This window comes from Emys orbicularis, chromosome 7, assembly GCF_028017835.1.
Source record: "Emys orbicularis isolate rEmyOrb1 chromosome 7, rEmyOrb1.hap1, whole genome shotgun sequence".
Lineage (NCBI taxonomy): Eukaryota > Metazoa > Chordata > Testudines > Emydidae > Emys > Emys orbicularis.
Genome location: NC_088689.1, coordinates 84,833,386 through 84,861,000, shown reverse-complemented (window position 1 = coordinate 84,861,000; position 27,615 = coordinate 84,833,386). Strand labels below are relative to the sequence as shown.

The following is a 27,615-nucleotide window of genomic DNA, read 5'->3' as shown; positions in this document are numbered from 1 at the left end:
CCAGTTCCTTTAATATTCTTGGATGAAGATTATCTGGGGCCCCCGATTTAGTCCCATTAAGCTGTTCGAGTTTGGCTTCTACCTCGGATGTGGTAATATCTACCTCCATATCCTCATTCCCATTTGTCATCCTACCATTATCCCTAAGCTCCTCATTAAAGACTGAAGCAACGTATTTGTTTAGATATTGGGCCATGCCTAGATTATCCTTAACCTCCACTCCTCAGTGGAGTATCCTCAGTGTTTAGCGGTCCCACTTCTTCTTTCTTTGTTTTCTTCTTATTTATATGGCTATAGAGTTTTCTTCTTATTTATCCTCATCACGACTGGATATACTGGACTACATCCTAAGTCTAAAATGCTTGGGACTATCAATGAGCTCCATGAGAGTCCACCTGGCAGCCATCACGGGTTTCCACTCCCCAATAGAGGGTTATTCTGTCTTTGCCCACCCAACGACAGCGAGATTCCTCAGAGGACTTGAAACCCTTTATCTGTCACTGTGACACCTTACTCCTGTATGGGACCTCAATCTGGTCCTTAAATGCCTCACAAGACCACCCTTTGAACAGAGGGCTATGTGCTCACTGCTACATGGTGGAATCTCCTTCCATGGAGGTTTTTAAGATCAGGCTTGACAAAGCCCTGGCTGGGATGATTTAGTTGGGGATTGGTCCTGCTTTGAGCAGGAGGTTGGACTAGATGACCTCCTGAGGTCCCTTTCAACCCCAATATTCTATGATTCTATGATTTGTCAATGATGAGTGCATTCCTAATAGCCATCACATCAACGTGCTGGGTTGGGGAAGTAAGGGCCCTGATGGCATGCCCCCCTTTCAAAATATTTTTTAATTACAAGGTCACGCTGCAACCCCACCCCAAATTTTTACCTCAAGTTTCTTCTGAGTTTTATTAACCAACCCATTCACCTGCATATTTTCCACCCCAAACCACATCTAAATAAGCAGGAGGCACTGTTGCACACCTTTGACATCAGTGGAGCCCTACCCTTATATCAGGACAGGACAAAGCCCTTCAGAAAGACCCACAAGTTTTGTCTCTCAAGCACATAGGTCAAAAGGGTCTGCAATCTCTAACGAAAGACTTTTCCAAGTGGATATCTGGCTGCATTACTTCTTGCTATGAATCGCGCAATATTTGAACATCTTCAAATATATGTACTCATTCTATTAGGTCCATTTCCACCTCTGTGGAATTCCTCAAGAATATGTCCATTATTGAAATATGTAAGGCTCCTACTTGGGCGTCTATACACATGTTTGCCGAACACTGTGCTATAACCCACAATTCTACTACTGTCACTGTTAGTCTTAGCTGTACTTTCTTTGGTACTGGACTCAATCTGACGCCCTCCCACCCGTCTTAGAGAGAACTACCTAGAGTGGAGCACCTGTAGTGATATTACTTGAAGAAAAGGAAATGGTTACTCGCCCAGTGCAGTAACTGTGGTTCTTTAAGATGCGCCTCCCTACAGGTGCTCCACTACCTGCCCTCAGCTTTGGAGTTCACTGCTATGGAACTTTGTGGTAGAGGAGGGAACTGAGGGCAGTTCACCCACACAATGCTGTATGACAACAGCACACGGCACAAGACTGATTAACATGCATTGGTGGGCCAAACGGACACTGCTATGAGAAATCCCCGATCAAAGGCGCAGAGGGTGCTAGCATACCTAGAGTGGAGCACCTGTAGGGACACGCATCTCAGAATATCACAGTTACTGCACTGGGTGAGTAACTATTTCTTCTGTAGGTGTATGAGGAGGAAGAGGTTGAACCAGAACTGCAGGTACCTACACTTGTAATAGGAATCTCCTCCTTTTCCCTGGGTGAGATGGTCTCTCCTTCTTCCCTGTCCCCACCAGATGACCATAGGCCATACCAGGTCTTACTATGAAAAGTGGGTAGTGATTTCCAGATATCTCTGGAGGAAGTCCAAGACCCACACCACCGACTACTGGACATTCTGCAGCCTCAGGGGCCCAACTAAGGTGGCTCTCCCAGTTAACGAGGCCATATTGGAACTGGCAAGATTGGTTTGGCACATCCCAATGGCCTGCACCTGCACACTTATGAGGACCGAGAAATGCTATTTCTTTCGGGTTAAGGGAGCTGAATTCCTGTTCTTGCACTCTGCTCCCAACTCCCTGGTGGTACAGGCTGCTACAGAGCATAATAGGTCTCAGTACTTAAGGACCACCCAGTCAGACCTGAGCTCCAAGAGACTGGACTTCCTGGAGAGAGAAGTCTTCTCCTCTGCAGGCTTGCACTTCTGCATCGCCAATTACCAGGCCCTGCTAGCCAACCATGACTTTAACTTCTCTAGGCTAGTGACCTTTCAGGACACAATTTCCTGGGAGGACATAGCCCGGCACTGATCCTCCTCCCGCCAGTCAACGCCCCAGCGCAGGTCTCCGTCGGTGCATCAATCTTTGCTGGTCTCCATGCCCTCAGCATCGGTCTCTGGAGAGGCATCAATCACCGCATTCGAGGCACCGGTCCCTGGTGCCTGGGGTCAGCCGCCAGATGCAAGCGTCCACAGCCCCGGCTTCATCATCTGAAGGGGACTCATCTGGGTCAGACCGGGACTTCAACCCTTGCCACAGCAGCAGCGACCCTTTTGGGCACCGGAGACCATGTCAGCTCCTGCGGTAGCTGCATGGCAGCAGGGCCAGTGGCCAGCCCAGTGGCCTATTGGAATGTGTGTGGCATGCCAATGATGCCAGTGCCCTTCTCGCACCATTCCTCCATGGCTGCTTCGGATAAGCGACCCCCGGCACTGACCGTACCGGGCTTGGTACACAGCATGGACTCAGACACTGGGGTAGAGGGGCAGGTGCCCACCCCAAGGGAGCCCTCCTCTGCAGGGGACAGTGCCCTAAGCCCTCCTGCCATGGTGCAGTCGTCATCCTCATCACCGGACAAGGCAGTAGCAGAGCCCTCATATGCCAGCCCGCCTGATTATTTTAAAGAGAACCAAACCCTGCTTAGAAGGGTGGCATCTAACTTGGGCTGGGAGGTGGAGGAGCTGGCAGAACAGCAGGACAACCTGTTCAGCATTTTAATGATGGCAACCCCATCACAAATTGTGCTACCGGTTCATGAGGGGGTATAAAAGATAGCCAAAGCCCTATGGCAAATCCCGTCCTCTATTCCTCCCACCTCCAAATGGTCAGAAAATAAATATTTTGTCCTGGCTAAGGGGTTTGAATATTTATATACCCATCCGCCCCCAGGGTTGCTAGTCGTATCGGCGGCCAATGAAGGGACAGGCAAGGGCAAATGAGTTCCATCCCAAAGAATAAAGATGCTAGGAAGCTGGATCTTTTCGGAAGAAAAGTTTATTCTATGGCCAGTCTTCAGTTTAGAGTATCAAACCACTAATCCTTGTTGGGGAGATGGCTTTAATTTGTGGAACTCCCTTAATAAATTTAAAGACTGCTTTCTTCAGTACATGGGCCAGGAGTTGGCTACCATCTTGGAGGAGGGCACCGCTGTAGTGAGGGGCTCTCTCCAGATGGCCTGGGATGTGGCCAATTCGGCGGCCAGGGTCATTGCCTTTGCTGTAGTAATGAGGCGCAGTTATTGGCTCCAATCCTTGGGTATATCCTAGGAGATGCAGTCCTCCATCCAGGACCTTCCGTTTGAAGGCAGTGGGCTCTTTTCGGAGCAGACAGATGTGAGGCTGCATGTACTCAAGGAGTCTCGAGCCACTCTCCATTCGCTAGGCCTTCATACACCGCAAGTGGCAAGGAAACAATTCCGGCCGCCCCCACCTCCTAGATCTTGGCCTCTTCGGCAAGACTCCTTTAGGAGAAAAGAAGAAGACAAAGGGTTCAGATGCCGTTGCCCCTCCACCTCCTGTTCGCGTGCTCAGCCCGGCCCTGCGAGACACCAACAGGGCCAGCGACAGGCATTTTGACGGCATGCACGAGGATGGCACCCCAGTCAGGCTTCAGGATCTACTGCCAAATTTTTTCCTCAAACGTTTGTGTCCCTTCTGGTTAGCATGGTCGCAAATAACTTCAGACCGCTGGGTGTTCAATATAGTATCGTTGGGCTACGCCCTTCAGTTCTCGACCACCCCTCCCTCCCACCCTCTTTCCCCATCCCTCTTTAGGGACCATTCTCACAAGCAACTCCTCGTTCAGGAGGTGGAAACCCTCATATGACTGGGGGTGGTAGAGAAGGTCCCTTGAGACATGAGGGGGAAAGGGTTTTACTCCTGCTATTTCCTGATCCCAAAAGCAAAAGGGGGTCTAAGACCCATCCTGGACCAGCAGCTCCTCAACAAATACCTCAAGAAGTTGAAGTCCTGCATGGTCACCCTAGCCTCCATCATCCCCCTCCCTGAATCCAGGAGACTAATATGCTGCCCTTGACTTGAAGGATGCATACTTTCATATTTCCATCTTCCAAGGGAACAGATGGTTCCTCTGTTTTGTGGTGAGCCAGTGCCATCTCCAATTTACGGCACTAGCCTTCGGCCTCTCATCGGCCCCAAGAGTTTTCACAAAGTGTATGACGCCAGTGGCCCCTTACTTGAGGCGTCAGGGCATTGAGGTCTATCAGTACCTTGATGACTGGCTCATCAAGGGACAGTCTCAGGACCAGGTGCAAAGTAGTCTAGATCTGCTACAGTCCACATGTCGCGATCTGGGTTCGTTGATAAACTAAAAGAAATCAATCCTGACCCTGGTGCAGCTTATAGAGTTCATAGGAGAGATACTAGACTCTAAACGGGAGAGAGCCTTCTCTTGGAGGCCTGTTTCCAGTCTGTCTGCCCTGATCTCGCATGTGAGGGCCTATCCACTCACCACCACTTGCACGTGCCTGAGGTTGTCGGACCACATGGCAGCCTGTACTTACGTGTTGTGGCACACACAGCTCCACTCCAGATCCCTGCAGGCATGGCTGGCATTGGTCTGTGTCTCCAACAGGCACGATCTGGACTGCATAGTCAGGGTGCCGGATCACATACGGTCATCCCTGGAATGGTGGTTGGATCCCGGATCAGTGTTGAAGGGAGTTCCCTTCACAGCCCCGGTCCTGTCGGTGACCCTGGTCTCCAATGCCTCAGACCTCAGTTGGGGAGCCCACCTAGGCGATCTCAGCACGGAAGCTAGTTGGTTGTGAGACGATCACTCATTCCACATAAATGTCAGAGAGCTTAGCCTGCCATGCTTTCCTGCCTCATCTGAAGGGCCAGGTGGTCCAGATCCTGGTGGACAATATTGCTGCAATGTTTTATTGGAGCCTGGTCACTCCATCCAGGGGTGGTCAGCGTGAACTTCCAGAAGTGGGGAACTCCCCAGGTGGACTTGTTTGCATCCAGGCAGAACCGGAAGTGCCATGTACTCTTCTCAATTCACAGGATCGACAAAGGCTCCCTGTCTGACGCCTTTTAGCTCCTGTGGTTGGGGGCTCGTCTGTATGCCTTCTCACCAGTACCATTAATCCACAGAGTTCTCATGAAGATCAAGCAGGACAAGGCGAGGGTAATCCTGATAGCTCTGGCTTGGCCTTGCAAACACTGGTTTGGCACGCTGCTGGACCTCTTGGTGGCAGCTCCACTGCAGCTTCCACTCTGGCTGGACCTGCTTTCCCAGAACCACCGCAGGCTTCTGCACCCGAACCTAGCCACACTGCACCTAATAGCTTGGCTGTTGCATGGGTGAATGTGGAGGAGCAGGAGTGATCAGCCCATTGGGCAGCAGAAAGCCCTCCACCATGGTGACCTACCTGGCCAAATGGAAATGGTTCACATGTTGGGCCTCGGACCAAGGTCTTCGGCCCGAACAGGCCTCACTGCAGTTAATCCTGGACTACCTTCTACATCTCAAGCTCCAGGGCCTCTCTTTCGTCAATCAAGGTCCATTTGGCCGCTATTTCAGCCTTTCACCCTCCATTCCAGGGTAGGTCAGTCTTTGCTCATGACATGACGGTCTGGTTTCTAAAAGGTCTGGAGAAACTTTGTCCTCAGGTCCATGATCCCATCTCTCCTTGGGACCTGAACCTCATACTATCAAGGCTCATGGGGCCCCCCCTTCAAGCCGTTGACTGCTTGTTCCCTTCTTCTGCTCTCATGGAAGGTCTCATTCCTGGTGGCAATAACATCATCCCATAAGGTCTCTGAGATTAGAGAGCTTACCTCGGGGCCGCCCTACACGGTGTTCTAGAAGGGCAAGACTCAGCTGTGGCTGCACCTGGCTTTCCTGCCCAAGGTAGTTTTGTAGTTTCATACCAGCCAGGATATATACTTACTGGTCTTCTTTACAAAACCTCATAAGTCAGCTGAGCATAGTTTACACTCTGTGGATATTAGGAGAGATCTAGCCTTTTACCTCAAAAGGACTAAGCTTTTCCTCAAGTCAATGCATCTATTCGTAATGGTGGCGGACAGAATGAAGGGCCTTCCTGTTTCCGCCCAGAGAATTTCATCATAGATCACCGGCTGCATCTGGTTTTGCTCTGAACAGGTGAAAGTGCCATCGTCGGCTATTTGTAACCACCAATTCAACCTGGGTGCCGATTCAAGATATCTGTAGGACCACTACTTCATTGTCCATCCACATGTTCACATCCCCTTACGCACTCACACAGCAGGCCTGGGACAATGCTGGCTTCAGTAGAGCAGTATTGAAAGTTGTACGACTGTGAACTCCGAGCCCACCTCCAGGAATACTGCTTGTGAGTCACCTAGAATGGAATTGACATGAACAAGCACTTGAAGAAGAAAAAATGGTTACCTACCTTTCATAACTGTTGTTCTTCGAGATGTGTTACTCATGTCTATTCTATTACCTGCCTTCTTACCCCTCTGTCAGAGTTGCCTGCAAGAAGGAACTGAGAGGGCGTAGGACTGGTGGTGCCCCATATACCAGCGCATGAGTGCAGCATTCCAGAGTGTGCCACAACCGGCCCCCCGGATACAGCTAAGGCAAAAAATTGTGACAACTATGCACATGAGCATGCACACACCTAGAATGGAATGGATGTGAGCAACACATCTCGAACAACAACAGTTACAAAAGGTTAGATAACCATTTTTTGTTGTTGTTGTTTTTGGTCTGGTGCCTGGCTTTATCCCCAAGACTGAATATTAATCTCCCCCTTCTTTTTGTCCTCAGGAAAAGAAAGCAGTTCCCTAAATGGTATTCCCTAGAGGCCGTTGGGGCCATGAAGTTTTATCTACACAGTTTTTAAGGAATGTAGGGTCTCAGTTTTTCTGTTTACCCTATATTCTGTCCCCAAGAAAGGGCAGGCTATATTTGAATATGTGTTAAGGTAACACAAATGGTGAAAAGTTTCCTTGTCCCACAGGTGTTACAGCTCACTCTTCCAATAATGTGGCCACCTCCTTGACAGAAAAAAATCTGCTTAAGTAGAGGAAATCTGTTGAGTGGTGTTTTGGTGCTTCATACATACTTTCATATAAACCATTAGTATGGATATCAGAGCTGCTTCTGATGCAAGTTTCACGACTAGTGTCCTGAGTACTGTCATCAATGGATCTTCCATTTGGTTTGCTAGATAAGACTCGCCTGAGTTTGGTATGGAATTCAGATAGCAAAAGCACCGAGGGTGGCTTGCTAATTAAAGAGAAAAAGGCACGAGCCTACTACAGTCTGACTGAGTTAATTCATCAAATGAGAAGAAGCAACTTAGTTTCCAGACTGTTGGAGCCTTTCTCAGAAAGGTAACTTAAAGATGGGACTAAAATTCTACTTGAGGTTCTTCTCCCTACCCACTTGCTCAAAATATGTGAGTAGTAGGATTTATTTTCAAGCAGATTTGGATACAAGATATGAGTTCATGTCTCTCCAGTTTGAGATGTTCTATCCACTAAAAAGAGTGTGTCCCTTTAGCTCAAAGTGGGGAAATTGCAAGGCGGGATCTGCTTGAGGCCTTCTTGATTTACTTGTCTACCTTTTATTCACAGACCAGGTCACATGTATTTGATTGTGTAACAGGCTTAAGTAGAGCCTAACTACTTTGTTCAAAGATCATCTTCTGGGAAACACATACACAGACCCAAGCCTTCTCTGCTTTCCATCTTCCATCACTAGTTTTCCAATACCAAGAAAGAATGTGAAACTGATACGAATTTACAAAGATAATTTTTTTCTGTAACTTGTCTTAGATGTCAACATTGATCCCTTCTAGAAACTGGAAGGGTGGTGGTCTGCGCCGCTGTATGCATGCTTTGTGTCCTGTTGAAGCAGACAATGAGTGTGCTGACACCGTGGTTACCATCTACCTGACTGTTTTGGGCCCTACCATAATAAGGAACGATGGTCAGATTCAAAAGGAAGACCCTTGGGTTCAGGGCAGTGAGGCCTAGTGGCCAGCCTCAGTACCGCAGCCCTTAAGTTCAGGGCCAGGCAGCCTATGGGCCAGAGTCAGTACAACTGCCCTTGGAGTCAGGGCTGTGCGGCTTCGTGGCCAGAGTCAGAGAATTGGGCTGCCACCTAGGGTTGGGTCGCGGCAGGAGAGGTAGGGGTACCCGGCGCCTCCCTCTCCACCGGGTCCCGGCCCAGCTGGTCATGGTCACCATCCAGTCAGCGGGGATCCTTCCGCAACATGCTGACTTTCCTCGGATGCGAGATACCACTCACTCCACCCCCGGCCCACTTTCTACCATAAGTCCTGAAGGTGGGTCCATTCATCGTCAGGGTCTCCAAGCTCCTTGGTGCAGATAGCTTGTTGGGACTCTGACTCCTTTCCACTGTCTGTGGGCAACCAGTCTCTGGTCTGGGTCTCAGGCTCTCTGGTTCCTGCAGTCAGAGGCTGAAGTGGCTCCCAGGCTGGAGCCTCCACCGAGCGTCCTCCTTCCCCGGCGGTGAGCCCAGAATGGGCTGCTCTCCTTTATACTACTGCCGCATTTGGAGCACGTCCAGTCTGGTCTAAGGGGCGGGACTTCTGCCGCCCATAGTGTGGGATTAACCCTTTCCTGCCTAGTGCAGGGTATGCAGGGTCACACTGTAATAGGGACAAAGTGCATTCAGCCCCTTCCAATGATAAACTAGCAGGAAAGATTAATAGTAATCATGGCAGAGTTTTCCTACCTGGTCCCTGACTTTCTGTGGTAAATTGCCGTGTCCCTGTGCACATAAGATATATTGATGAGTGTGTTGGGTTGGATCACAGAAACCCCCTTGGGAGCTGCCAACTGATGTGCCAAGGCTACTTCTGCCCCTGCTTTCCCTGCCAGCTCGGGACCCCAGCACCTTGTCTTGCGGAGCCAGACACGCCCGTCTCTCCAACACAGACCCAGGGTCTGAATTACTTGCCCCAAAGCTGCAGGCTTCACTGAAAACAGCTTACAGAAGTGTTTTTATCTTTAACACTCAGTTGCCCAACTCCCAGTGGGGTCTAAACCCAAATAAATCCGTTTTACCCTGTATAAAGCTTATACAGGGTAAACTCATAAATTGTTCACCTCTGTAACACTGATAGAGAGATATGCACAGCTGTTTGCCCCCCCCCCCAGGTATTAATACATACTCTGGGTTAATTAATAAATAAAAAGTGATTTTATTAAATACAGAAAGTAGGATTTAAGTGGTTCCAAGTAGTAACAGACAGAACAAAGTGAATTACCAAGCAAAATAAAATAAAACATGCCAGTCTATGTCTAATCCAACTGAATACAGATAAAATCCTTACCAGTTCCAGAATGCTTCCTTTTACAGACTAATCTCCTTTTAGTCTGGGTCCAGCAATCACTCACACCCCTTCCAGTCACTGTTCTTTGTTCCAGTTTCTTTCAGGTATCTTTGGGGGTGGAGAGGCCCTCTCTTTAGCCAGCTGAAGACAAAATGGAGGGGTGTCCACTGGGCTTAAATAGAGTTTCTCTTCTGGGTGGAGACCCCCTCCTCTCTCCTATGCAAAGTCCAGCTACAAAATGGAGTTTTGGAGTCACCTGGGCAAGTCACATGTCTATGCATGACTGAGTTCTTCTTCGAGTGATTGCTCAGGTGTATTCCACAGTAGATGTGCGTGCTTGCCACGTGCACCGGTGCCGGAAGTTTTGCCCTTAGCAGTACCCGTAGTGGGGGAGCCCCGCTGCGACCCCTGGAGTGGTGCCTCTATATCGTGCTATAAAGGGGGCTGCACGCTTCCCCCACCCTCTGTTCCTTCTTGCCGCCAGTGAAGGTAGTCGGAACTTGTGCTCCAGTATTGCTGCAGCATCTTCCTTAGTAGTACGATCTTCGACTTTGCTAGTTCTACAGTTAGTAGCCTGGCTCGGGGCATGCCCTGAGCAGCAGGCTTCAAGTCGTGCGACTCCTGTCACAATTCCATGCCCAGAAGCGATCCACACTCTGAGTGTCTTTGCTGTCTGGGCGAGGCTCACATAAGCGAGCGCTGTAAAATCTGTAAGTCCTTCAAGCCCCGGACTAAGCGCGAATGTGAGATCCGACTCCGGGCCCTACTTATGGAGTCGGCACTGGCCCCGGCACTGGGCACCGCGTCCTTGGTGCGGAGCGAAGCCCCATCCACCAGTCGACACCGCTCCACTGCCAAAAAACAAGGCAAGACCCAGCAGCGCCGGGACAAGGACAGGGGTGAGGCCGGACCTGAGTTGGGCAGCCCACGATCCTCCTTGGGACCCAGACCTCCGACTCGTGTGGAGCGGAGTAGTCTGGCCCCGTCTGCGCGCGCCTCCCCGACGATGAGGATTCCATCGACGCCGGAGGCAGTTTAGGCAGCGCGCGACATCCTCGTCATGCCGGTACCGAGCGGGCCGCCTGAGTTGGGGCCCCGGTCCTGAGGGAAGCCGCCGTTGGGTGCCCACCAGCCCTCACCGGCCAGATCGGAGGTCGAGGTCCCTGCTCTATCCACGGGGCCTTCCCGTAGCCCGCGACTGACCTCCACTCCGTTGTCGGGGTTGCCTGGGAGCAAGTTGCCGGAGTCTTCCTTTGCCCACAGGGGCCACAGGCGCTGGGACAGAAAGTGTTGACACTTCTTGTCCAGCCGCAGTGATAGCAGGTCTCGATGCCATCGGCACCGCTGATCATACCACGGTGCGCGCCATGCTCAGAGAGCATCCCGACAGTCACTGGCACCGAGGCATTGTAGCCGCGGTCACCGTTGGGACTCCAGAGATAGCACCTCCGACGTGTATGTCTTATCATCGTCGAGGTCTAAATCCCGGAGCCGGACCCGACATGGACGGGACCGGTCGAGCCATTCCTACGGCACCGTGTGCTCCTCGGTCACTTCCGCCTCGGCTCCCAGCCGTCCCTCCCTGGGCCACACCGTCCCCCAGGAACATGTAACCCTGGTAGGACCTCAGATGGCTCAGTGACAAGGGGCGCCATGGCAAGGACAGTGGTGCCAGTGGGCACCGTGGCCCCAGGCGCCCGGACTGCCAAGGCCCCGCTCCGTGGCTGGGGAATCCCAAGTGCCCTCAGCGTCCCCGCCTCGGTACCGAGAGCAGTCCTCGGGTGCCGAACCACCGGCACCGCACCCGGACCCGGATGCGGAGTGCAGCCTACCGGCACTGCCCGATGACTTAGGGGCCGTACCGGTCGTTTCGTCGGCACCGGACGAGTCCATAGCGGCACCGCCCCCTCCTTCTCAGGAGGATTTCAAGGCTTATCAGGAGCTCCTCCGGCGTGTACCCACCAACCTCCAGCTCCAGGCGGAGGAGATGGAGGAGCCATCGGACAATTTGTTTAATGTCCTGACTTCCTCGGCACCGGGCCGCGTGGCCCTACCGCTTCACCAAGGGGTAGCCAACATTTCTATTGGACTATGGCAAACGCCGGCCTCTCTGCCACCCATTTCCAAGAAGGCAGAGCGGAAATACTTTGTGCCAACAAAGGGGCATGAGTATTTGTACACTCACCGTACCCCGAACTCACTGGTGGTGGAGTCCGTCAACCACTGTGAAAGACACGGCCAGCCCGCACCAACCCCCAAGGACAAGGATGCCAGGAGACTGGACACTTTGGGGGTCTGTTGTTGGGGTCACCTGGGAGCGAGTCGCCTGAGTTGTCCTCGACCCGAAGAGGCAGCAGGCGTCAACATGGGAAGCGTCGACGCTCCGCGTTGAGTGAGAGCGGATCTCGACACCGATGGCACTGCCGACCATATCGCGACGATCACCATGTTCAGAGTGCATCCCGGCACTCACCGGCACCGCGGCGTCGCGCCCGGAGTCACTGAAAGGACTCCAGGGATACGACCTCCGACGTCTACTCTTACTCGTCATCGAGGTCAAAATCCCGGGGCAGGACCCGACGTGGACGGCATCGGTCGAGTCGCTGCTATGGCACCGTACAATCCTCGGCCACCTCCGCCTCAGCTCCCAGCTGCCCCTCCCCGGGCCGCACCATTCTCCAGGAGCAGATAACCCTGGTAGGACCCCAGGTGGCGCAGTGGCAAGGGGCATCCTGGCAAGGACAGTGGTGCCAGTGGGCACCATGGCCCCAGTTACCCGCACCGCAGAGGCCCTGCTCCGTGGCTGGGGCATCCCAAGCCCACTCTGCGTCCCCACCTCGGCACCGAGGGCAGTCCTTGGATGCCGCGCCACCAGCATTGCAACCGGACCTTGACACGTAGTGTGGCCTACCGGCACCGCCCGATGCTCTAAGGGCCGTCCCAGTCCCCCTGCCGGCACCGGATGAGCCCATAGTGGTACCGCCTCCTCCTTCCCAAGAGGATTTCAGGGCGCACCAGGACCTCCTCTGACGTGTAGCCGCCAATCTACAGCTGCAGGCGGAGGAGATGGAGGAACCATCAGACAATCTATTCAATGTCCTCTCCTCCTCGGCACAGGGCCGCATGGCACTGCCACTTCACCAGGGGGTGGCAAACATCTCCACGGGCCTATGGCAAACCCGGGCCTCGCTTCCGCCTATCTCCAAGAAGGCGGAACGTAAATACTTCGTGCCAACAAAAGGGCACAGGTATCTTGACACCCACCCCACCCCGAACTCTTTGGTGGTGGAGTCGGTCAACCACCGTGAGCGGCACGGTCAGCCCTCACCAACTCCTAAGGATAAGGAGGCCAGGAGACTGGAAATGTTTGGCAAAAAGGTTTATTCCTCAGCCAGTTTCCAACTCAGGGTAGCAAACCACCAAGCCCTCCTGAGTCGCTTTGACTTTAACTTGTGGGTTTTGTTGCTAAAGTTTGAACCCTCCCTTCAAGAGCAGGACAAGAAAGAGTTTAGGGTGCTGCTCGATGAGGGTGCAGCGGTAGCAAAGGCAGCTCTCCAGGCGGCCTCGGACGCAGCTGACACGTTGGCTCGTTCCATGGCCACGGCGATCTCCATGAGACGGGCGTCTTGGCTTTCCCTCTCGGGGCTGTCGGTAGAGTCCCAGGCTCTGATGCAGGACCTGCCATTTGATGGCAAAGCATTGTTTGCGGACCAGACAGACACCCGTCTGCACGGGATGAAGGACTCCCGCACCACCCTGCAGACACTCGGTCTGTATGTCCCGCTGGCCAAGGACAAGCCTAGACCGCTGCCCTCGGCTCCCCCGGCACGGGGCAGATACGAGCCCCCGCTCAAGAGGCCTAGAGACCAGAGACGCAGGTCTCAGCGTCAGTCTCGGTCAGCCCCACGCTCCGGCCCCTCGAAGGGCAAGAGGCAGGGCAAGAGGCGGTTTTGACTGTTTGCGGGGGGTCACTGGGCCTGTTGCCAGGGAAACCCCCCCCCCCAGTTAATAAAGTGGTTTTTGGCAACCGTTTATCTGCCTTCAGGGTACATTGGTCCCACATAACGTCGGACCGGTGGGTCCTCAGTACCATCTCCGAGGGGTACAGGCTGCAGTTCGTTTCCACCCCACCGAACCACCCTCCGCCCCGGGATGTCCCGGGGGACCCGGAGCACACCCTTGTATTAAGTCAGGAGGTGTCGCGCCTCCTCACCCTGGTCGCGGTGGAGAGGGTACCTCAGGAGTTTTGGGGCAAGGGGTTTTACTCCCGCTATTTCTTGATCCCGAAGGCAAAAGGCGGGCTCAGGCCTATCCTCGACCTGTGGAATCTCAACCAGTTTCTGGTTCGATGCAAATTTCGGATGGTGTCCCTGGCCTCTATTGTCCCGTCCCTGGACCCGGGAGATTGGTTCGCAGCCCTGGACCTCCAGGATGTGTATTTCCACATCCATATTTTCCAGGGCCACAGGCGCTTCCTGCGCTTCCTGGTGGGGACAGACCATTACCAGTTCACGGTCCTCCCCTTTGGTCTTTCTATGGCCCCCAGGGTTTTCACCAAATGTATAGCGGAACATTCACATAAACGTCAGGGAACTCAGGGCGGTACGCCTGGCGTGTGGGGCCTTCCGCCACCATCTGGGAGGGAAGGCGGTCAGAGTCCTCACGGACAATACGACCGCGATATACTATATCAACAGACAAGGGGGTACTCGTTCAGCGGCTTTGTGCCAGGAAGCCCAACTCCTGTGGGAGTTTTGTATAGCCCACGACATCCACCTGAGGGCTTTTCACCTGCCCGGCAACCGCAATACGCTTGCGGATCACCTGAGCAGGTTTTTCTCCCAACAACACGAGTGGTCGCTACACAGGGAGGAGGCCAGGCAGCTCTTCCTACACTGGGGCACTCCCCAGGTAGATCTGTTCGCCACCGCCCAGAATCGCCTATGCCCGCGATTCTGCTCCAGGGCGGGACAGGGCGAGGGGTCGATATCGGACGCATTTTTGTTAATGTGGTCGGGCCCCCTGCTGTACGCCTTTCCACCCTTCCCCCGATAGGCAGGGTCCTACAGAAGGTGAAGGCAGACGGGGCACGGATTATCCTCATAGCCCCGGATTGGGCCCGTCAACATTGGTACAGGACCCTCCTGCAGCTGTCCATGGCCCCCCCACACAGGCTGCCTCTTCGACCGGACCTCCTTTCCCAGGAGGGAGGTCGTCTCCTTCATCCCAACCTGGCCGCCCTCCACTTGACAGCGTGGCTGCTCCATTGTTGAACGAGGAGGAAGGTGGTGTTCTGAGAGGGTTGGACAGGTCCTGCTTGAGAGCAGGAAATCATCCACACGTAGAACCTACTTAGCGAAATGGTATCGGTTCTCTAGATGGGCGAGGGAGAAGGGTGCTTCCCCCTCCTCAGCACCTCTCCAGTTCATCCTTGATTACCTCCTCACCCTTAGAACCCAAGGGCTGGCACCTTCCTCGGTCAGGGTGCACTTAGCGGCCATCTCGGCCTTCCACTCCCCGGTGCAGGGCCACTCGGTGTTTTCACACCACATGACGTCCCGGTTCCTAAAAGGTCTGGATGGGGCCTTTCCGGACGCTAGACCCCCGGTTCCGCTCTGGGACCTGAACCTGGTGCTTTCCCACCTCACAGGGCCTCCCTTTGAGCCCTTGGCCACGTGTTTTTGGTCCCATTTATCGTGGAAAATGGTGTTCCTGGTGGCTATCACCTCAGAACGCCGGGTCTCGGAGCTCAGGGCACTGACATCTGAGCCCCCATACACGGTCTTCCATAGGGTTAAGGTCCAGTTCCGCCCACATCCGGCTTTCCTGCCGAAGGTAGTCTCGGCTTTTCACATAGAGCAGGACATTTTCCTCCCGGTCCTCTGTCCTAAGCCCCATTCCTCTAATGAGGACCGACGCCTGCACATGCTAGATGTGCATAGAGCGCTGGCCTTTTACCTGGACAGAACCAGGCCATTTCGGAAATCCCCTCAGCTGTTTATTGCATCGGCCGAGCGCATGAGGGGGCGACCAGTTTCCACCCAGCGGATTTCCCGCTGGATCACCTCGTGCATACGCACGTGTTACGACCTGTCAGGGGTTCCCCCGCCGCCTATAGTGAAGGCTCATTCGACGAGAGCTCAGGCCTCGTCAGCTGCCTACGTGGCTCATGTCCCTATTCAGGACATCTGCAGGGCTGCTACTTGGTCCTCTGTCCACACCTTTGCTTCGCATTATGCGATCGTCTCCCAAACGCGGGATGACGCCAGGTTTGGTAGGGCGGTGCTCCGCCCGGGTAACCCTTAAAATCCTCCCACCTCCGTCAGGTATAGCTTGGAGTCACCTACTTGGAATACACATGAGCAATCACTCGAAGAAGAAAGGACAGTTACCTGTTCTTTAACTGGCATTCTTCGAGATGAGTTGCTCAGGTGTATTCCACATCCCGCCCTCCTTCCCCTCTGTCGGAGTTGTCTGGCAAGAAGGAACTGAGGGTGGGGGGAGCATGCAGCCCCCCTTATGGCACGATATACAGGCGCCACTCCAGGGGTCGCAGCGGTGCTCCCCCACTACAGGTACTGCTAAGGGAAAAACTTCCGGCACCAGTGCACGTGGCGAGCATGCACACCTACTGTGGAATACACCTGAGCAACACATCTCAAAGAACGCCAGTTACGGAACAGGTAACTATCCTTTATCCTGGCAACAGCATTCTGCATCATCTGTAATCTATACAATCACAAAGTTTAGCCTTAAAGTGTCAAGATCAGAGGATAAAAAGAGGTATGATACATTTTCAGGTGTGGAGTGTGATGGAAAACAGTTTCATTCTGAGGATTAAGTCCATAATTTGACAGTCAGAGAAACCACAATAGATAACAGCGTAAATATTCTTTGAATTAACTCAACAGCAAAAATTAAAACTCTAAGAGGAAAGAGGAAAAAGTATTGTTGGAACCCAGTATTCTATTTCAAACCAGAAAATTAATGATTTTTTAAAGTTGCTTTTTAGAGTTATAGAGCTTTCAGATGTTTTGATCTGTTTGCTGTGATATTTTTGTCACACAAGTATTTTTTTTTTTTCAAGAATGAAAGGTTATATAACTTACATAATTGTCAAATCAACATACTGTCCTATTCTGAGATAAGTTGAAGCCATGTGATGTGAATATAATTTGAATATTGATTTTGACAGTGATAGCTTGTTTCGCACCATAGATGAAATTGGAAAGTTGGCAGTTATCAAATGTTTGCTAATTTTGTTATAATGAAAACTGTTCAAAGCTATGATTGTATTTTTCTGACAAGTAGAATTATTATTCTCTCTTGCAGGGGATCTTTCCTGCTAACTATATTCACTTGAAAAAGGCAATCGTCAGTAACAGAGGGTGAGTATTTTTCTTGATTATTAAGAAGTTGTCTCATTTGTGTAAATGGAGAGAATCTGAGAAATGATCTGGTTGGAATTTTGAAGGGATATTGTCAAAAGTTTCCTACAAAATTTATTAATTTTTCTTTCTTGTTGTGTATGATACTTTAGGGCTCTACCAAATTCACGGCTATGAAAAACGTGTCACGGACTATGAAATCTGGTCTACCCCTTTGAAATCCGGTCTTTTTTATGCTTTTATCCTATACTATACTGATTTCACGGGGAGACCAGCCTTTCCCAAATTGGGGGCCCTGACCCAAAAGGGAGTTGCAGGGAGGTTGGAAGGTTATTTTAGGGGGCTTGCGGTATTGCCACCGTTACTTCTACGCTGCCTGCAGAGCTGGGTGGCTGGAGAGCAGCAGCTGTTTGCAGGGAGCCCAGCTCTGAAGGCAGTGCCCCTCCAGCAGCAACGCAGAAGTAAAGGTTGCAATACCATACCATGCCACCCTCACTTCTGCTTTGCTGCCTTCAGAGCTGGGTGGCTGGAGAGTGGGGGCTGCTGACTGAGGGCACAGCTCTGCAGGCAGCAGCGCAGAAGTAATAGTGTCAATACCATACCATGCCATCCTTATTTCTGCGCTGTTGCTGGCAGTGGCTCTGCCTTCAGATCTGGGCTCCCAGCCAGCAGCTGCTGCTCTCCAGCTGCCCTGCTCTGAAGGCAGCACTGCCGCCGCCTGCAGCAGTGCAGAAGTAAGAGTAGCAGTACCGTAACCCCCCGTACAATAACCTTATGACCGCCCCCCACTCCTTTTTGGGTCAGGACCCCTACAATTACAACACCATGAAATTTCAGATTTAAATAGCTGAAATCATGAAAGTTGTGATTTTTTAAATCCTATGAGAGTGAAATTGATCAAAATGGACTGTAAATTTGGTAGTAAATGATACTCTTTGAACCTTGAAAATCAAATGTCATTCTCTGGGGTTCTGTTCTCCATTTATCAAATGTCACAATTGTATTTTTAATATTGGAAGAAGAAAAATGACTATGTTTACACTCCTCTGGTTGTGCACTGGAAAAGTAACATATGGATGATGTCATCAGTAATATGTATACTTTTAAGAAACCATTCACACTCCCTGCTCACTGTTCTCTAACATACCTGGGCCCACTGTTTTATTGATTATAGTTTGCTAAGGGAGCACAGATATGTAGCCAGCACCTCTTATTTTGCTATGATCAGAACTTCAATTACTTCTAATGATTCTTAGCCTCCTAAGTGCTTAAATTACTTTTGAAAATTGAACTAGGAGTATAATTTTCAAAAGCATCAAAGAGCCAAAGTCCCTGTTTTTTTCAAAAGGGACTTAGGCAGGCACTTTTGAAAATTTTACTTTGTGTGTGTAAAAGAGTGTGCTGATGATGAAGTCTAGGTATTGTCACCTAAGAGCAGAGTGTGATATTAATATACGATAACTCAGCACATATCTTTAAAAATTAAAAATTATCAGCTGTACACAGTCAAAACTTGGGAACAGAAGGCCTTGCTGTTCTGTGACCCCTTTCATGCAATATTTTGTTGACATAACATGTTTCAAGAGAAAGTAACTACACTAATAACTTAGAAGGGGGACTTGACACTTCAAGATAAGTATCAGGCCATTGAACCATTACAGGCTGAAAAAACTCTGTGCATTGGGTGAAGCGTTGAGGTGGTGTTATGTACCAAAGGAATATAAACTTCCAAAGGAAACAATGAGATCAGTGACCCATAAAGCAGCAAAATCGGTGTATGAACCATTGAAGGCAACATCTCCTTGCTTCCATGAGGTGTTAGCAACTAAGACTGAGCTACAAAGATGCTGAAGGAGATTATTGCTGTGAAGAACTACCCTGGCATATTGAGGAACTGTAGGAGTGCAGGGCAAAACAATCAAGGGATACAGAAACACTGTCCAAAACAAAGCCAGTAATAAGAGCAACAGAGAGCTGGAACTAACCTAAATGGCTGCAGTCGCATAGGCGGGCTCCTTAGATGTGTTCAGAAAGGACTATAAAAGTAGCATGTTCTAGAAGGCACTGAGGTATTGGCAGGTGATTTCAGAAGGCCAAAGATCTTTGATATCTAGGGGAGTTCCAGCCTTTCTTTTGCTAGGGAGTTGAGATCCAAGAGTAGGGATCTAGTTACTATTCACAGACAAAAACCTATATTAAACTAAAGTGAAAGATGAGAGTACACATCAGGTAACATGGGGTAAAAAAATTCAAATAATGTTGTAATCATCCCCAAAATAAGCATTACAAACCCAGGACGACAACCACTAAAATGTCTTAATCATGGTCGAATGGTTGCGCTATGGTATCACTTTTCTGTCATTCTGGATGCCTATATTGTATGTAGCATTTTGATTGTGTATAGATGTTGTGCCATCGTATAATCTAAAACCTTATAGTAATACAGAGATGTAAGAGATTGAGGCCTATATCCTCAAAAGATATTTAGGCACCTATCTCCCACTGATTTCAATGGGAATTAGGTGCCTAAATACCTTTGAGGATCTGGGCCTTAGTGTTAGGTGTGCTGTGGAAATCTTGGCCAAGATTTTCAGAAGTGTCTAGTGATTTGGGGTGCTTCCAAGTTTTCAGTGACCAATTTGAGACATCATAAAAGGGCCTGATTTCAGAGGGCAGGTGCTCAGCACTTTCTGAAAAGAGATTCAAATTGAGCACCAAAATCTTGAGGCACTGAACGTCGCAATTTTTCTGAATTTATACCTTTGCATTGCACACTCCTTAATCATCAGAATTCCTCCCAGCCAGCCAGGAAGATACTGTGGGAGATGTAGGAAGGATCTGATAGAGGGAGGGATCCTATTCCTTCATTCCAAACCAGTTCACTGATATCCTAGTTAAGCAGTTCTCAAACTGGAGTACCCCAGGGGGTCCACGGGCCCCGCTGATAAACTCCTCCCCCTCCCTCAACTCCTCCCCTTCCTTACCAGCACCTCCTGCACGCCAGAGAACAGCCGTTCAGCAGCATGCAGGAGGTGCTGGGAGAGAAGGGGAGGAGCAGGGACGGGGTGCGCTAAGAGGAGGGGTGGAATCATGTCTGGGGCTGCCGGCCCTGCTGATCAACTCCTCCCCCTCCCTCCCAGTGCCTCCTGCGTGCCAGCGTTCAGCAGCGTGCAGGAGGCGCAGGGATGGGGCGTGCTTGGGGGAGGGAGCGGGAAGAGGAGGGGCAGGGGTGGGGCCTTGGGGGAGGGGCGGAGTGGGGACGGAGCATGGGGCTGAGCGGGGGGACTTGGGGGTCTGTGAAAATTTTAAAATCAAAATGGGGGTCCTCAGGTTGCTAAAGTTTGAGAACTGCTGTCCTAGTTCATTGTGCGTATGGTTTGGAGCTAGGCAGTTCTAAGATGAGTTCTCACTTCTTTCCCATCAGTCATGATAATTCATTGCACTTTAAAACCCTTATTTAGAGAGGCTTCACATCAACACCTCTAAAAGGTTCTGCGGTTGTTCTTTTTCGAGTACTGGTCCCTCTGGGTATTCTCTGTATGGTGTGCATGCACTCTGTTCACTTGGGACCAAAAGTTCTTCAGTAGCAGTGTCTGTTAATCTGTGCCTACATGCCTCCTCATGTTGAAAACCACTGGCATAGATGGCATTGTGGACCAACTACCTCTTCAGTTCCTTTTCTACAGCTCATGATCTGGGATGAAATACTCCTGTGTCTGTATTCTCTTCTTTCACTTGACATTTATCTTTAAATAATTGTAAATAGTTATTTCATTTTTACTTTTAGTTATCTTAAGTCTAGTTTACTTAGGGTTAAGGTGGGTGGCGGGTTCCTTTCTCACCGTGTCCCTCCATGACAATGGGGCCTTATCCTGCAGGATTCTGCCAGTTCAAAGCTTGCCTTGCAGGTAACAAACTGTGAACCCGAAGACCCGGGTTCCCCAGAGATGTCTCCCTTCAGTGTCCAGCCCTCTCCTGAAACATTCATAATAGTTATTAAGTTTGGTGCTTTTTATAAGACATAATATACTGCAGCCTGTTCGCTTAACTGGTGCACTGAATTGGTTTATAGTAAAAGTTTATTTAACAAAAAGATCTAGGATTAAGCGATACCAAGTATAAGGAATAAAGGGCTACAAACAAAAAGTAAAAATACGCTTTTAAGACTGAAACTTAATTTCAGCAAGTTAGTCTTTGCCTAAACAGATTTCTCATCTAAATTCAGTTCCCAGAGACTTCAGTCTCGTTAGTTGAAGGATTCACTTTTCTTAGATGTACAAGAGCTCTGGCTTCTTGTATCTGTCCAGTAATGCATACTAAAATGGCTTTCTGTTTCTGCTGATGTCTCCCAAAGTTCTTTGACCCGGTTACAAAAGAAAGGAAGGCTTCCTGCTGTTCTTCCCTTCCTGTTGACTTTCCATTCCTCTGCGGATTCCTATGTAAATAGGGCTTCCATTGTTTTGATTCCATAATGTTTAATTTACATTGGAGACAGATCCCTCCTGTGGAGGAGAAAACTAGTTTTTCCCTTGTGTTTGGTCAGAGACTTTGAAGCATAATATCAGTGAGTATCCATAACTCCTCATATAGTGTTAATGTGTACATTTCACCATGATATGAATCACCATTGTGTCACAGGCTTTCTTAAAAGACCTTAATTGATGCACTTTTATTTTGTATAAAATCAGTATATTTAATTGCTTATCATTTGAAGTTTAGACTCCCTGTCTTTATAGACCAGTTAACCTTTGAAATGTATTCTCAGATTAAGTTGGTCTCTCCTAGTGGGGTATAGATGACACGCTATCTTCCCCCTCCTTGTTAGCTTGATAGCTTTGTTAGCTTATATGTAAATGTATTTGCATGGTCATCAGGAAGAGACAAAGCTGGTCAGACAAGCATATACACATTCTTTTGTCTAAAGCAGACTGGGATTATGCATTGTTTGACAAACACATTTTAATAACAGAATTCTAGCACATATTTATAACTTTGCACATGCCTCATACATACATCATGCAATAATATTAATGATCAGTGAGTTAGTAGTTTTCCAGTGAGATATTGCATACCATGTTTTGGGTATCTATCATGACATCAGTGTGTTAGGTGTAGTGAGTATGTCAGGTCTGACAAGAGTTGCTAACACAGAGTAGTAAACCACCAGTGGGCCTTTGTGTCAGAGACATCTGGGGCCAGATTTACACAATTGTTGAGCACTCACAATTGCAACTGAAGTCGATTGGAGCTGTGCTTTGAACATATAAAGTGCTCTAAAGTGCTAAGTGCTTTTGAAAAATCAGGCCTTAGTTGCCTGTAGTTGGATGCCCAATATTACTGGACAGTTTTGACAGTTCTGGCCTTAATCATCTTGTGCCTCAGTTTCTCATCTGTAAAATGTAGATGATTATACTATGTAATCTCACAGAGGTGTTGCAAAGACAAATTCATTAATGTTTGAGAAGCACTCAGTTACCGTGATGAGAATACTACAGAAATGCCCATTAGTAAATTAATAATTTTGTGTTGGGTGCAGGATTTGGATAGTATCTGTTGAATAAGGCCTGGGGCCATACATTGAATATGGAGACTAAAAAGTGTTGAATAAGTACTGTGGCAGAATTCCAACCTTGTCCCGGTGGGTCCCGCGCTTCTAGGCAGTTTATGCTAGCCTCAGTGGCTCACTGCGACCCTCCACGTAGCCCTTCTCTCTCTAGGGCCAGGGTTACAGTCTACTGAGCCCTTTTCATCATAAGCCAGCAAGGATGTTGGTGAGAGAACTCCCACAGTCCCTGTTGTCTCTAGGGCTTATTTCAGAACAGTTTAGCCTCCTGTCCTGACAGGGGCCGGTCTTCCTTCCCAGGAGGTGTTTCTGTAGTGGCAGGTTGGGGGGAACCCGGGCCCGCCTTCTACTCCGGGTTCCAGCCCAGGGACCTAATGGTAGCAGCTGTTGGCAGCCAACCTTTCACTGCCAGAGTTGCTACATTTCCCTGGGCCACTTCCCCACAGCTCTCCTGCTTCTCCCTTACCTTAGGGCTCCCTTACCGATGGTTTGAGAGTATCTTCATTAACCAGCCCTTCAGCCGCACTTCCTCTCCTCTGGTTACCTGGCTCTCCCCAGCCTGACTGGAGTGAGCCCTTTTATAGTATCAAAGGGGCCTTAATTAGAGTCAGGTGTTCACATTACCTTAATGGACTCACCTGACTCTTTGCAGGTTAATTGGAGTCAGGTGTTCTCAATAGTCTACAGCAGCCCCGCTCTGGTCAGTCAGGGAATAGAAAACTGTTAATCCAGTGGCCAGTATATCTGCCTTCGACTACTTTGTTGTACCCAACTGGCCTGGGTCTATCACAGTACCCATTCACTGAAGAAGGCAGGGGTCCTACGTGAGTGTGTAATTAAAGATTGTATTGTAATACATAGTTACAGTGGGACAGAATTAAGATTGCATGGGTAGCCTTAATACTGGCATTTTCTAACTTTTGAAGGCTTGATATTGCTATCTTAATGTTCTTTTAATGTACTTTTAGGATGGAATATAATGTATATAGTACATTGAATTCCTATCTGTGTTTTTTTTTCCCCTCAGGGAGGCTGCAAGTCTCTTATAATCCTTAGTTGTTACTGCTTTAATGCTTATTTGCGAATTATTAATTTAGTTTTAAATTGGTGAAAGGCATCCAGTTTAATATCTCTAGGTTTTTTGTATAATATTTAATGTAACGTGGATTTTTAAAACAAATGTGTAACAAATATGCACACTAACTGATCCAGTACCCATAATTATCACTTATTAATGCCCTGTTTCTGGTAAACATCTGTAAACCAAGTAGAAAAGGTCTTGGAGGGAATCCCGACAATATCTAAAGACAGAGACAGTATATCATAATTTACAGTTTCTGGATAAAAATTCCCTTTAAACTAATCTTTAGTGAGAACTATTTCTTTTTGTACCCAGTTTTATTTTAGCTTAGTTTCTTTCAACGCCCAACTTGTAAGTGTATTTCATTAGAAACATTCTGGCATTCAAGGCTGGGGAAGCTAAAGGGAGCCTCAAGACAACCTGCATTGGAATTTAAACATTAGTCACTCATGCTTGTTCAAGTGTGACATAGATGAAAACCTATCTATTTAGAGTCTGACCTTGTCCATTGAAGAAATGCAATTTACAGGTTAAAAAAAAGTTCATGATGTTATAAAGTAGCCCAGTAAAGACCTTTATTAAATTGTACAGCAGGACATTTGACCAATTTAAAATTTAGACAGACACAACATGACATTTCATTGAAAGTGTAGACAAGAATGCAAGCTTATAGGAATCTGAGCCATGAGGCTTAAATGGTTTAACTGTAATCCTGTTATGCACTCTCTTTAAATTCAACCACATACTTGAAGGTTAGAGTTAATCTAGCAGAATGTTCTTTCTTGTCAGCAATGAAAGAAGCTTGCAAACCATTTTCCAAAAAAAATCTTTAGGAAACGTTTTCAAGGAGTTCACACAAAAGCCAGTGCAGAGCTATGCACATTATTATTTACCTGTGTCATGATCACCATTGGTACAGATAGATGGGTGTTTGTGTATTTGTTCCATCAGACACATGGTGTCCAATTAGGATACAGGAATTTTTGTTCCCAGCTCCTCCCCTTCTAGGCGCCCCCATCATTCCTTGACTCAGACCAAAGAAACAGCTAATGTATCATGCTGAGATGCCATTTTGGATCCTCTATTGGTAAAAGACAAGCCAGCTGGAAGCTACAAGCACTGTGCTGGATGAAAGTCTACTTTTTAGTCCCCGATTGTGGGTCCCTTGTACATGAGTTCTCAGATACAGAGATTTTGCTCCTTTGTCTTCTCCATATGGAGTCTCCTGTGCGGGCAAAGCCAAGTAAAATGCCACTGTGCTTCATCTCCCCCTGCAGAACTGGCAGTTTCTTTCAGGCTACATCACAGCAGGAGGAAAATGGGGAGAGTTCCTATGAGGTGCCAGTGATTCAGGGGGAGGCGGTCATGATAACTATGTGGTCTTTTCCTCACGGTGAATTCCATGACCCCTTTCAGCACTTGGCTGTTCACAGGAGATAGGCAGAAGATGCATGAATGGTGCAATGTGTGAAATGAGGGCAAGCTTTGAAGAGGAGGACAGAAATGGAGGAGTGTAGCAAAGTCGAAGACTCACCAGCACGGCGCCTCCTGCTGGTCGTCTTGGGAATTAGCTCAACTCCAGCTCCAGAGTGCCCTCTGTGGGACGGTGGCTCACCTGCCTCAGACCCCGTGTCCCTCCTGGACCCTGGTGCCCCTTTACCTGGGGTTCTGTCCCAGCAGTACCCCCTCACTCTGGCTCTCCCCTCCCAGGGGAACGCCCAACCCACTATACCCACCTTGCCTCAGTGGCTACTGCCAGTCATCACCTAGCCCCCTCTCACTGGGGCAAACTGCAGTCTCTAATGGCCACTCATCATGGCAAGGGGGTTGGACCAGCTGCCTCTGCCTAACCCCAGGCTACACCTCTGTAGCCCCAGTACCTTTGTAGGCCTTCAACAAAGCCTGCAGCCTGGAGCTCCCCTTGCCCTTTTCCCCAGCACTGCTCTGCTTCAGGTACCTTGCTCCCAGGCAGCTAGCCCTTCCCACTCCAGGGCTGGAGTGAGACTCCTTCAGCTCCTGGCTCCCAGCCCTCTTATCAGGGCCAGCTGGGCCCTGATTGAGCTGACCACACCCGTGGTCAGCTACTCCCTCAGCTGCTCTCACTGCTTATCCCAGCCACAGCTGTCTCCAGGGCTGCTTTTAATCCCTGTTCTGCGGCAGCTGTCCCACTACAAGGAGGTATGGATTTACAGTGTTGTGCACCAACACACCCTGAAATTCTTCCTCTTTTTCCAACTCTGCACCAAAAAGTTATGAGAATCTGAAAATGTTATGAGCAGTTCATGTTAGAAGGGCTATGTATCATTTAACCCCTTGACCAGTTGACCCAGTGACTTGCTTTGCTTTGACCTCACATAGGAGATGGTTGAACGGGAATAAGGCTGCAATTTAGTTGTGGAGGTCACGGAAGTCATGGATTTTGTGACTTCCAAAGACCGCCATGACTTCAGCCAGCGCTGGCTGGGAGCTGCAGGGTTCTCTGCCACCTGCGAAGGCAGGGAGCTGTGGGATACCCCCGCCGCCGTGGGTGACAGAGGGGACCCCCAGAGGCAGGTGGGACCCCTACAGCTTGGAGCTGCCAGTGGAGGGGGACCCTGGAGCTCCCAGCCTGCCCACAGCTGCCAAGGTGCCTCATTTTGTCATGGATATTTTTAGTAAAAGTCAGAGACAGGTCACAGGCGTCCATGAATTTTTTATTATTGACCATGACCTGTCCATGACTTTTACTAAAAATATCCGTGACAAAATCTTAGCCTTAAACATGAGTCATGACTGTATTACCTTGTTTACTAGTCTTTCATCTCCCCTGTATTTAATCACAGCTATTTTCCTTGACAATACTTCTAAAGTAAAAATAAATAAAATAAAAAAAAAATCTAAAAATCAGGTGTGCATGTTGATTTTTGAGCACATTCCACGAAAGCTGCCAAGGGTAGAGCTCAAACGTATAGTACTTCATTGTAGCTCAGTTTCAGTAGCCACAGTATGTTATCGTGTACATTTCGCTCTCTTAGTCAGTCTGTTTACTCCATGTTGGAGTAACAAATTCTGTCCTCAGTATCTTTTCACTATTACTTCCTCAAAGGGGGCCATGGTTGCTGATCAATAGCTAAAATAAATTCAAAGGGATGATACCAATTTGGGGGGAACAGAGCCATAGTTTTAGCTCCAGGTGTGTATAAAAAAAGTTATAAGAACCATGTTTTATAAACACATTTTTTTAGGTGGAGCTGTATCTCGAAAACCCCTCTCTCAAATGACCTCATAATTGTACCACTAACCCTGTGCTCCTTGCACCCCTATGATTTACGGCAAACTGCAAGACAAACCGAACCAGCATGTAGATTTTAAAGTACTTAATATAGTCATCTTTTAAACAGTAAGCCACTCTCCACTTTAACTGTAGGAAAGCTGCCACTCCACTATAATGATTAGGCCAAATGGCCACATCCAAAATTGTTAAATGCCATCAAATAAGAGGTGTGACAACTTCTTGGCTCGTAGGGCATAAGCATCTGCCTCAGAAATTTGTGAGGAGACTACCTGGTCATCTCACACCTTCATCTGGCATTAACAATTGTATCAGTCTTTGCTGACATTTGTTGATTGCTGTGTGCACCAACCACCGCTGTAAGGTACGTCGGCCTCCTTTAGCCCATTGGTGGCTAAATCTGCAGTTTATAATTTCTGTTCCTGGATAGGATTGGGTAAAAGAGATGATAGAACAAGGGGAAATACCCTGTTCAATATCCCAAATCAGTAAGAGAATATGAATTGATTTAAATCATTGATTTAAATGGGAGTTTGGGGAAAGTTAGGAATGCTGTAAGGGCTGTTGTGTGTGCTAGTTTTCTAGTCCCTGGGTATTTAGAGAAACACATATTCACTCAATTT

At 49.1% G+C, this 27,615-nt stretch overlaps 1 protein-coding gene across 1 annotated transcript in view; it reads left to right on the top strand.

Annotated features, from left to right (window-relative positions):
* Positions 1-27,615, top strand: part of DOCK3 (dedicator of cytokinesis 3) — a 611,447-nt gene that overhangs the window by 72,349 nt on the left and 511,483 nt on the right. Inside the window, exon 3 of the mRNA XM_065408097.1 lies at positions 17,022-17,077. The gene's annotated coding sequence lies outside the window, so the exon portion shown is untranslated. The remainder of the gene's footprint in view (positions 1-17,021; positions 17,078-27,615) is intronic.